This window comes from Erithacus rubecula, assembly GCF_903797595.1.
Source record: "Erithacus rubecula genome assembly, chromosome: 6".
Classification (NCBI taxonomy): Eukaryota; Metazoa; Chordata; class Aves; order Passeriformes; family Muscicapidae; genus Erithacus; species Erithacus rubecula.
Window position 1 is genome coordinate 37,795,470 of NC_136688.1, and position 6,424 is coordinate 37,801,893.

The window sequence follows — 6,424 nt, forward strand, 5'->3', positions numbered from 1 at the left end:
AACCAGGATCAGATCAGAAGCTTCATGTATCTACTGCCGTCTGGAGGTTTGCTAAAGGTAATGCACTGATGGAAACACTCCCACTCACCGGGAAGCTGCAAATCCATACTACTATTTTCTCTGCAGTTGGCCTGCTACTGAAATCCTACAAAAATGTGGAATAGCAGCCAGAGAGTGGTGGAAAGGGCTTATCTGTTAGCATTAAGAACTGACACTTATCTCAGAAGAGAACATTTTCTTTTAACAAAAGCTCTGATCCTGCAGGAGATTAGCACACACATTTGATCCGCACACAGAGCAAAGCAATCACTTATTCCATTGGGATCAAAGCTGCAAAATCAAATAATTCCATTCCTTTGTGACACTGGAGGCAGAAGCTATAAAAGTGTTCTTTGCTTCTTGCAAGGACATGGGAACTGTCAATTCAATGGGCAACACAGTATTTCAAATATTACATCTTTTTGATATATAGTTCTATCAGCAAATGAAATGGTTGCATCTAAATGGTTGCATTAAGAAGTTGCAGAAATATGACTAAAACAGATGTCCTATTTATTCTGTTCAACTTAATTCCAGGTTATTTCAAGCTCTGCTTTGAATGGCATTACATCATACATTACCAAATATAGCAACTCAAAAAATAAATCCAGACTTATATACATTACTTAACTAGGACAAAGTATAATTTTTCATACAGATGCAACTGGTCTACTCTGCAGACCTGTCATGTCATGTATTTCAGATACTCACACATAGGGAACAATTTAATTTTTGTTTAATCTGCTTTCAGTCTACTTATTAAAATGGATTAAGCCTTTGAAAGCACACTGCCCACGTGTTATCTTTTCAGTTAAAATCCTCTCAAAAATACTCCCTGTGTGTTTATTCATGTAATTTTGCACTATGCCAAAAAGACCATAGGAAACAGAGAGCTTCTGGTCTACCTCCTGCTGTTTATGGGACAATATTTCCATTTAGGCTACAATTATACTGGATAATAGGAGCCTGTGCAAGGACTTGTTTTTAAATTGGTAAATTTTCAACTACTTCTCAAGTGGAAAAAAAAAAACCCTCTACACAAGGTCCAAGGTAACCAGCTATAGGTGTGCCTGCTTGAACAGCTGGACAAGCGGGTCCTTTCCCCAAGGTCCTTTCCAACCTTCATCTTCCTGTGATTCTGTGAAAAGTAGCACATACAGTGAAAGGACACTCCATCCTGCAGCAGTTCACATGTAATTACCAAATCCATCAATTTCCTACAGTTATCTAAAAGGGTTGTGTTCTCTCTTTCTCAAGGAAAATTCTTTCATATCCCTTAGCCTGAAAGAAGATATGAGGTTAGTAAGTCATTTAATCACTTTGATCTGGAAGCTGCAGCCATCAGTTTGTGCACCTGTGATCAAAAGTATCCTGTCAACATGTGACTAACACATCTCATAAGTACAAAGTAAATTAATTTCAGGTAGTCACAAAGGGAAAAAAATAATAGCAGAACATTTATGCACTAAAATTTCAGCATAACCATCTATTTTACTGTAGTCAGCCAAAATATAAAAATTGCAATCACAGTGTACTTGGCTCAATTTGCTTTTGATGGGCCAAAAATCAGAAAACAGAATTAAGAAAGATCTTTTTTCCATGAACATACTGTATAACCTATTCTGCAAGGCTGCAGTAGTCTGCTCCACCACCCATTCATGGCACAGCTGTGCTTCTGGGGCCTTTTTGCCTTCCCTGGAAACAGCCACTAACAACTGCTTGCTCTAGGATGCCAAACTGGTGCTCATAATCAAATGAAATCTCATGGGTGTCTTGCTAGCATTTCACATTAAATTAGCTTTATGATTGGAACATAGCAAGGATTTTTCTGCTCTGGTTAGATTGGCAGGGACCTCCAAGGTATTGCATTTCACATGGCTAACTTGTTCCATCACCTGGGCATTTCACTTAAAATTATTTGCTATTGCAGAGAATCCCAGACACTGTAACATGCTTTCAACCTCAGTTGCTTTTTCTGCCATATCACAGAGCAAATTTTATCTTACATCTTTGTGAGAAAAGTTAGTTTTTCAATAGATGTTAAGATATCTTCTGTGGCTGACATCTCATTCACAGAGGAAACAGCAGAACATGGACCCGCCTGAGCAAAGTCTCTGTTATGCACTATGGCTCTTGGGGACTTAGCTGATGGCAATCTCTCTTTCCAGAGTCATCTGCACTCCAGTGAGAAAATGCTGGATGTTCTGCAAATGGTTTTCACTCCAAGGAGACTGTGATAAAACTCTCAGTTTCTAAATTACAAAATACATCTTCTTCAGAGTTCTGTGGTAAGTTAGTTTTCACATTTTCTTCTTTCACAGGGCCAAAAATGGAGAACAGTTCTATGGTCTGCTCCAATGCTATCATTTAAAGGGTATTATCTCCATTTACCTCCTCCTCTGGCAGGTGAGTGGGAGCAAGTCTGAAATGAGAAGTTATAACCCCTCATGCTCAAGCACTGCTGACACCACATCTGGACTGTACTCCCTCTCAGTGCAGTGTGTAAACCTAGAGTAGAAGGAAACAACACAGCAACTCATGCAGGAGTCACATTTTGATCCTAACTAGACTGGCAGCATTGCTTGAAACCATGAGCCACACCAATAGCCCCAGCCTGGCCCTTGTGAGCCAGCTTGGCCACCTGCTAATACCTTCCCTTGCCATTTGTCTCTCACATCTACTCTTGGACAAACGAGTTTGTCAGCAGCTGGGCTTCCATGCAGACAGCAACTGTGGTAGCAGCAAGAGATCTGAGGGTCATTCACTGCTTTTTCTGCTGCTTCATGGCATGCCAGAGAAACACAGCAAGTAGTATATTGACCACCTATAAACCTCCCGTTAGTTTTCTAGAAAAATTCAAGTTCTCTTAAAAAACAGAGCTAAAAGTAAACTCAAGGATGAATGAAGACCAGCAGTATTATAAACTCATAAAACTACTTCATTAGCCAGGTGTGACATGCCTGGAAATTAGGATAGCTCAGTTTAAACTGTTCATGTCCCAATTAATAATTCAAGCTATCCTGTTATGCTGACATACCTAGCAGGAAGCACAATAAAAAAGGAAAAAACAATCTCCCATGGAAGCACTTGCTTCAGGTCACAAAGGTTCACAATTCATATGTCTGTGCTGCTACAGGACACAGCAAAATCCACACCAGCTCATGGTATGCAGCTGAAAAGGAGCTCACAGTGGAATGCTAAAATCCTAAATGCTAAATGCAAATCCTCTTCTTTGGTACTTACTAAATGCAAGGGCTACTTCATACTAATCTAGTGCCACCTAAGCTTTTCTGGGTCTCTGCCTAGCTTCAGTTCTTCACACATGGCTATGCTCCGTTGCTAAACTTTTACTAATAACCCTCTAAAAGCAATGCAGTTCCATATGCTATCTGTGGACTATGAACTCTGGTACATGAGTCACTGACACGTCTCCTGAGGTTGAAAGGCTGGTAACCACAAAGAGGTGAGTTCTAACCCAGGAGGAAGTGCATGTTCAGGGAGTTCAGAGGCTGTCCCAATTTTACTTTGACCCACTTCAACAATCATTATGGTTCCAAGTTATCCTGATCATGTAATTCATACACGTGCTTTGAGAGTAGTAAATCCCTTGAGTGGTTGTCTGTTCCCAGCATTCAGGAAGAGAGACTATGACAGGGCTGCCATGCCTGCACTTCAAGAGACAAGGGTTCTTTTAACAGTAAAGTATATTAGTATATTGATCTATGGCCATTCTCTAGCCAGAGAAACATTCCCTAAATGTGCACAGTTCCAATGCATGAAGCTGACTGCAGATCATGACATTACATATATATTTCTCCCAAGAAAGGCAAAGAACAGCCTACTGCTGTTCCACACACATTAGCCAGCAAGCAAAGTCTTCCCTTGCTTCATGGCAAGTGTACCACACAGCTGGATACCTCCAGGCAGTCACAGAAAAAGAAGGAAAGACACAGAAAATGGACAATCTGTAGGAATTGGGGACAGCCTCCCTTATTAAAGTACGCAGGGATTATTTTGCTTAATTGCTTATCTTTTAGCATCACGGTTCTTCCTTCAGACAAAAGCTTACACTATTAGGAACAATCTGCTATTTTAAACAAGATTTTAGATTAAATTCAGAGCAGAGCAACAGCTTCATTTATTTTTCCATCTGTTCTGTTCAGGCTTGTTGGCTTTCATGTAACATTTAACTTTTGTATGAACATAAAATGCCAAAAGCTAAACTGAGCTCAATTCTATTGCACTTCACAATATGACAGGAGGCAATATAGTAATTTGCCTCAGATTTGGTTGATTAGGAAAGTTTTCTCATCACTGTTCACCAACTCTTCTATTTGACCAAGGAAAAGAGGGAACACTGAGAAATGCAATTTTCCTAACATCAATGGCAGCCATAGGACCACTCATTGATGTCACAGGTCCACACACCAAGATATTAAGTTTTAGGAATTTCACAGTATTTGCATTTCTAGGCAAATCCACGTGCCTTTAAGCAACTTAACTTCAACTTTTGGTTGAGCTTGTTAAATCTGTGTCTAAACATGGAAGTTATCCCATCCAAGAGTGAGAAGACTGTCTACAGTTAACAATCCAGTACTTTTCACCTCAGGAAGAGGAGAGCAAATTATTAACAGCTGGTATTTAAAAAAAAAAAAAAAAAAAAAAAAAATTTGAAACTAAGAGTAGCTTAAAAAAAAAAAAAATCCTGATGAAGCTGTATTGTAGTATTGTAACAGGTTAAGTTGCTGTCAAGTATTTCCAAAGGTTCTTAACACACTGACTGCACCAGCCCCAGTCCTGTGAAGCAGGAGCAGCCAAGAGGCCAAGCCAAGGCATTTATCACAACAGCTCAGAGTCAGCAAGAAACCAAACAGCTGAGGCTTGATGTCTTGCTAGTGAAAGAACAGAGCACTGTCAAGCATACTTAAATATTTGTGTGGATGGCAACAATTCTGGTTTTGAGATCCAGTCAGAAATACTTCAGAGTTTGAGGGTTTTAAACATATTATCATTCACATTTTAGATGATGGCTTCTATTGCTCTAAATGATTTCCTTCAAAATGATTAACCACCATTTCTCTTCCTGAATGAAGAGTAGCTCTCACATTTACAAGGTCCAGAAAAATTTTACGTAGTCTTTAAGACACTGACAATAGAATTGAAACTTTGTGTTGGGGCCTGATCTAAATACATTAATGGTGTGTGTGTATATATATATATATTTATACACACACACACATATACTGTAATAAATATAATATAATAGACTCAAGCTCAGGACTTAAGACAGAGAAAGAAAAGAAAAAAGGGAAGAAAAAGAGAAAAAGAAAAAAGAAAGAGAAGTAAAAATTTAGATGGTTGTGTATCATGCACAGCCTGTAAAGGTGTGCAGAGAAAAAGGCAGCAGGCTAGAACTAAGCACCTTATAGACCAGGGACTATATAAGCACTGTCAACCACAGTGTGCTTTCCTGTATGTTCTAACATCAGATACAAGAACATCAAAGAACAGGAAGAGCTGTTACACTGCTGGGAGCTCCACCTGATTTTATGATCCTGGCAAAACTTTAACTTCAGAATCTCCCATGTTGCTCTCTGAGACAAACACATTTCTGAGATGGCAATGCTTCATTTTTATACATGTCCAGTGAGGACCTCTGGATCAAGAACAGATCTTACACTGTTCTAAAACTCTCAGCCTGCCCAACAATGTGAAGAAAGCAGCACCTGGATGCTTGTACCCCTACCTCTGACTTGCCATTAATAGTCTTCCATCTTTAACTTGCCAGTCCTTAACAGAACAGTCAGTAAATGTTTTATCCCTTCTGCAGGTTAGCTCTTCCAAATCTTTTTTCAAAAACATTTGACCAGCTCTTCCTCTGATTTCCAATCTCTTTCCTGCCAAAATCAAATGTTCAAAGCAATCATAAATAGATCAACTTTGAGTGTCATAGATATTGCAATTGGTAGAAACTCTTCAACAAGAAACCCAGACACTAGCAAGGACTTCAAATTGTAGCAATTGTGTCTTTTTAAAAACACTTTCTCCTGTAGCACAACCCTGCAAACACATTACTTTAAATGCTGATCAATTCTCAGTGAAGAAATGGTTTTCTTCCCCTACTGTAGCTCACCTGACCTATGCCACTGTGCAAGAGGATCAAGTACCTGATGAGATGTTACAAGTTACCAGGACTGGATGGCCTTCACTAAGGAGTTCTAAAGGAAGTGAGGCATGAAGGGCAGACATGCCAGTGAACACTTGTAACTACCATCACAGGCAGACACTGTGCCAGCTGACTGGCACAACACTGCTCATGTCACTCTCATCCACAAAAAGGGCTGTTGAGGGAATCTTGCAAGTTACAGACTGATGAGCCTGATCT